Here is a 6,770-nt window from a genome sequence, read left to right on the forward strand (position 1 = left end):
TTGCCACGATACTGTTAGATGTTCACATGTGTGGGTATATTTTAAACTTCAGCTCAATTTGGGTTGTAATAGGCAAGCAGTCACAGGAATTAAATTTAAACACAAAATGTGATTCATTGTGTTCCCCTAGGTAATGGTTGAAACAGTCCGTTGCAGATGTCTTTACGTTCGCAGAAGTCACCCACCACCTCACCGCAGCCTTCCTAGACAAAAAAAAAACACAATCGAAAATATGCCATCGACGCTGATAAATTTATTATCCGTCCCCTTGGCACTCCGACACGGACGCGTCAAAGTGTTGATGCCCTAAGAAAGAAAAATGTATTTCTTTGGATGTGCCGGGGGCTTCCTTAATCCGATAAATCAAATCAAAGATCACTAGATCTCTCCCCGACGGAACTTATAAGAGCTTACGGAAGCTCCACAAGAATAGATCGGCTCGGTCGGATATGTGGCTTTTCACGTAAACTCGATTTCCGTCTAAGTAGGGGCGGACGCGTGTGGCGGCTCTTTGAGACGGGTATTACTTGTTTTTCGAATCGCATCGGAAATGGATCGGTATTACGAGATACGACTGGTAATACAACGCAAAATATGTGCTGATTATGTATCTCGAGAAAAAAATAATAAAAAAGGTTGAAAATGTACATCTTTGGTCCTTCGAGCCGGATATTATAATGCTCGAATATGACATCTCCAACGTTTAACAAACATTGCTCAATTTTGGCATGAACAATAGTTAATCGCTGTTAATGACATGACATTTAATAGATTTTAAGGCGATAAAGATGATAAATAACTAATTAAACAGGTTTTATTAGGAACTTGTGACACATATAACGTTAGCTCAAACTATTAGCAAACATTTTTATTATATTTTCAGTTTGTCTAAAATTTGTTTATTTCGTTTTTAGAGGCGATTCCCTTGTTATTAACAAAATATATTATTATGTTTTTTAGTGTTTGATATGAATGATAGGTTTGATTAGTTGAAAATTTGGTTAATTGAATAATTGGGCGCCTTTATATAATTGTGCTGTTTTGAAAATTTTCTTGTGACACTTACTATTGATGAGAGACTCTAATTCAGGGTGAAGGTTCCTTTTGATCTGGTTAATTTTTAACTTGCTTACATTGATTTTATTAAATGAAAGATATTTTAAATTTGACAAATATCGATATATTACACTATTGGGTTTTAGTTTGAAGTATTTATAATTGACCAAAGATTGGCTTTAGTATGTCAATAACTTACGAAGCATTGGAGCGCAATATTAGTTGTCTGTCCTACATGGCATCGCGCTGGACTTGAATGGCCTCGTTGGTAAACTCCTTAGGGTGAACTCGATCCTTCCAACGTATAAAGCACTACACTTATTTTTATTGGGTTGCCCTTATTCACTTTTATTTATTTTACCTTGGACCAGTTCAAATTTAGTGTTTCACTTTTCCTTATTTATAGAACTCGATGAATTTTCGCACTTATGCTACTTCAACGAAAGTGTATTTCGGACTTTTGACAATTATATCTGTCAGTGACATATCTCCGCCAAAATGACTAGATAAGTAAACTTCTTCACGAACTTAATCGATTTTTATTGATTGCAATAATTGTTTATTTTAGGAACAGGATAACGATGTTGCTGCTTCAGGAATACATGGGAGACTGGCTACTCCGAGCCCGGACATTACTTTTATTAAACGTTAAAAGAAATGAATGATTTCGATAGGTGTGTCATCCAAACATTTATGAAATTTTATTTTTGCAAATCTTGACTTTTAGCATGTTTTATGATGCGTGATTTACATTTTCAGATTCCTTGAATTTATTTGCATATTTTGATACCTACCAATTGCATGTTTCTAGGTTAACTTTTGAATCATGACAAAATTTTATTTATTTTTGCAAATTTTAACTAAATTTTGATATATAGCTTGATTCTCTGTATGTCTGTCCCTTTAATGTCTTTAGTACTACCTCTTTTTCACATTTTACACAGTCTTTACTTGTTTTTTGGAAGTAAACGAATGAAAATTTCTAGGTTCCCTGATTCACCGAGAACTTTTAAAGTCTACACAAAAAATTGAACTTTCAATGGAGTCTAAATACAGTTTATGAAGTTAAGAAGGTCTTTTACACTGCATATTATACTATCTTGCAGTACTACTACACTTATGCAACTAGAAATGTACAAATTCTAACGGAACAACAAATGTCAACATTTAAATGATACATGAAACTTCTCATATAGATTTTATATTCCACATATAAATTCTGATCATAGGTATAGCTACTATACTTTGCTTATATACCAGGTTTATTGCATACAACGTTTTATATGTGAAAAAACCTTTATTATCCGTCGATGACCGCGCAAATTTAATAATTATATCACTACAAACTTATTCTATTAACAAAATATCATTTTTTTAACTCAGTTCTGTAGTCCACGCCCTTTTTGTGTCTATTTAGGCTATACTGTATTTAAATATTTTTATTTATTTGAACATTTTTGTGACTTGGTTGTCGAGAATGGAACCGATTGAGTTTTCAAACCAATAAAACATAACAATATTTTGTCTGAAGATGAGTACATGTTCGAAACGTACGTATTACAAAATGTAACTATTTTATTGACGGAAGTCCCAGGAAAGGAAAACAATTACATTGGTAACATTGGTGCTAACTATCAGGAAGTAAAAGAAATATAAAAAGAAAATAGAAACAGTGCTAGTGGCCTTTTTGTTGTCGGAACCTGGACCACCCTGTACGTTAGGTTCGAAACATGAGTAAAAATTAAAAGTTCACAAAACCAAGCCGACCCGTCGCGTTCTCCAGCGGGGCCCGCCGCTCCAGGCGCTGAGCAAATATTTTGCTACAGTTCCGGATTCTAATAATTGAACTGTGTGTGCCTGTGTGTGCATCAGGCAAAACAGAAGGCATTCCGCGGTTCCAACGTTCCGTTTGTGCTACACCTTAACGTATGCAAATGCGTGAAACGTTCGCCAGGCGTCGTTTCTGAATTATCTCAGTCGCTTAGACAAACAAAAGGTCTGCTACAAAGGTATCGTATTGTTTGGATTTGATTACTTATACCGTTCAACAACATTGTCACAAATCAATTGGCTGGGCTCGGGCGGTATCCTGAATCCAAATGAATTTGTGTTAGGAAACGGTAAAGGGATAATATGTAAATGTGTGTTCTTGAGTTCGTTTTAGGCGGGAGACGTCTAGTTTAGGTATTATTTTTGTCCTCGTGCTGGCAAAATGGTCTTAATTCTTGCATTGACTGATATGTGAAATGCGAGGGGGGAAACATTGGATAAGGTATACACGCATATCTTTTTTCCTACTACAGTAATTCCTTACACTGTAAAAAAATTTCACTCAAATTTCACTCAAATTTACTCAATATGTATCAATTTCACCCCATTGAGTGAAATTTTCACACTATAAGTATGAGTACAACTGAACGAAACGATTGCATCAGAAATGAGTGAGTTTACTCAAATCTGAGTTACTGCTAACTATCAATTGAGTGACTTTTGACTCTATTGGTATATAAACTAACTGTCAGGTGGTGTAACTTAAACAAATTAATAAATAAATAAGTAAATAAATAAATAAATAAATAAATAAATAAATAAATAAATAAATAAATAAATAAAACCAATTTAGAGTTTACTTTTTCTCTAATGCTAATTTAGCTATTATTGAGTAATTTTTTACTCAGACTTAGTTTTTAATTAATTAAATATTGAGTGCAAAAATAAATCATTCATAAATTATTAATTAGGATATACAATGATGAAATTAATTAGACGCCATACAGCGTGTTCTGCAATTGATGAACTTTCAAAGGAGAGATATTCATTGTAACAATAATGTTTCAAATCTACATTATTTTTTTTGATAATATATGTATATTAACCTTTGAAGTTAAGAGATGAAAATCGGTATTTTGTATTAACTTGTTTATAATTTATTAAATTTGTATGATTTTTGGGTAAAAGCCATGTTATTTGAAATTAGGTCTACTAATGTGTACAATTTACTTAATAAATGCTTCTACAGGGTCGGAAAGTACCGATGGTCCATCCGCCGTTACGTGAGAGCAATAAAGTAAGTAATAGAAATCCGTGCGATAGAGAAAGATTGCTATAATGAAGGCGTCTAATAGTCACCGCCTATTTTGCCCTTCCACGAATAAGAAGTGGATCTTATTTGTGGACGGGCGAAACGCTCTCGCGTAACGGCAGATGAACCATCGGTACTTTCCTAACCTGTATATTATTAACGTTTGGAGTGGTTTTGCACCACTATATTTTCTTGAAATTTTAATTTAAATATCATTGTCATAAACTACTAAACAGTCATGGTGGTTTCAACACAGATTTATTTTAGAGATTATGTGAGATTTAGGTCTCCATTGATTTACGGATCGGATAAATAAATTGCTATAACCTATACTGTACGTTACAAATACTTAATTATAGAGAACAATTTAACTATCCGTTTATTTAACCAAATATTAATCGGGACTTAATATATTGTCTTTAATTATTGTAATTAAATCATTGCATTTAAATACAATTTTCATTAGAATACCTAGATAAACCGATACTTGTCCAACTCCAAAGCACACCATACGCCATACTGCCATCCACCACGCCACGATCACGAGATAACCTAATGGGACGATGGGAACAGATGAAGACAATCTATCTAGATATGAAAAAGGGTGGGATCACTCAGTAATGAGGACATTTAGGTACAAGTGCACCAAATGCGAGATTACGTGAAGAATTTATTTAAAGACAGTTTTAGTTTAAATATAATCACAAATCAGTAAAATGATAAAAAATGCCCAATATTGAGTGAAAATATACTCAATAATTTCACTCAATGAATTCACTCCGAACCTTTATTGCTTTCACTCACACCGATTTTTGTTTACAGTGCAATATAAATCTAAGTTATCAAAAAATTACGTTTTCTAAATTACTCAAGCACACAAACAGAAATCGAAAAGTCCTTTATCCCAGGGTAGATGACTTTTATGTTATTGGGGTCATTGATCACGACCCCGGTGTCAATATGACCCCATCATGTCTAGATCAAGGTCAAATGAAGGTCAAACACATTAACTCGAATTATACAATTTTTTGATCCCGGATTTTGAAAGAGCTGAAAATGTTACGTCTGAATACGCTTCGACCTGTTGGTCGAACCGATCTCTGAAAGTCATTTGCAGATCATCTAGAGGTCAAATCCTTCTCTTGATCTCTCGGCTGATATCTTAGCTACGAATGGGTCTCCAACGAGTTGACCCTCATGTATTTCGAGTCGGCTGATCACGATTCCGATGTCTATATGACCCTATCACGTCTAGATCAAGGTCAAATGAAGGTCAAACACATTAATTTGAATGATACATATTTTTTGACCCTGGATTCTGAAATCATCTAGAGGTCAAATCATTCATTTGATCTTGAAAATTGTATGATTCGAATTAATGTGTTTGACCTTCATTTGACCTTGAGCTAGACGTGATGGGGACATATGGACACTGGAATCGTGATCAACGACCTCAACAACTTATGTTGACCTTTATAGGTCACCTAGTCTGGGAAAGAGGACTTATCGATTTCTGTTTGTGGGCCTGTGTTATCGATCGCATTAATTTTTATATTTATTGTGCTGCTTAGGAATCGATGAGGTTTCGCCATCTGTAATATTTTTCCTTGCTTCACAATACTCTTCACTGTATTAATGCCGGTTCCCTTTTCGTCTTCTTCTTACACGCACTTTTCATAAAGAAATTAATACTTTGGCGTTTTGTGCTTCTTCTGACATAAATTTTAAATACTTTTTGTGCAATTTGACAAATTTGTGTCCTTAACACTTTACGATTTACAAGTGACCCCTCCCCCTCGATAAAATGTGTCCAAAACGGCAAACGGTACAATTAATACTTTCTCACCGTACAATACAGGGTGTCTAATCAACAGGACTCTCAATTGCAACTTTGAAAACATCAGAAATGAAATATGTTATCAAATGGACAATATTTTACCAGAAAAGTATTTTAGAACAATTTGTCGAAGTGTTGTCGCCCATACCGATCGTCATCTGTCTCCGCTATCAGGAAACTATATTTCCCCCGTGCCGCAGAAAAACACAGGGCGATACTTTATATATATCTTATATGAGACAGCCAAAGGCAGGCTCGAGTATAATCCTGACAAAGACGTATTAACCCTCTTCGGCACCGAATAGCGAGAGATGTCACTGCAACGCGAAAATGATATAATACCAACTTAAGAGAGAGCGAACACCTAAATAAGTGGCGATAGTACGATTTATGGACTCCGATCCGAATTATTATACAAAACAAACATAAGTTTAATTGATTTATGGACGATGTCACTAGTACTGGGTAAAATAATGAAGCTGATATAGGAACGGGCATGGTCCAATCAAATTGTTGAAAATACCTAATTTTTTTGCCAAATTTCAATAATTGAAAATATGTAAAAATTAGTAAAAATTCCATATAATTCAATGAACTACTTTACCCCACCTGAATTTTTGGGCTTAATTTTCAAAATGGCGTCCAAAGTACGCAAATAACAGTTTCTTTCATTTATAAAAAAAACTAAACATTTTAGGAAAAAATTTTTCAAACAAAAGTTGTAGGAATTTTTAATACGGATCGAGTAAGCCTAAACCGGTTTTGAATGATAAATAAATTAATTAGTTATTACAA

The sequence above is a fragment of the Anoplophora glabripennis genome, unplaced genomic scaffold, assembly GCF_000390285.2.
Source record: "Anoplophora glabripennis isolate ALB-LARVAE unplaced genomic scaffold, Agla_2.0 scaffold159, whole genome shotgun sequence".
Taxonomy (NCBI): Eukaryota; Metazoa; Arthropoda; class Insecta; order Coleoptera; family Cerambycidae; genus Anoplophora; species Anoplophora glabripennis.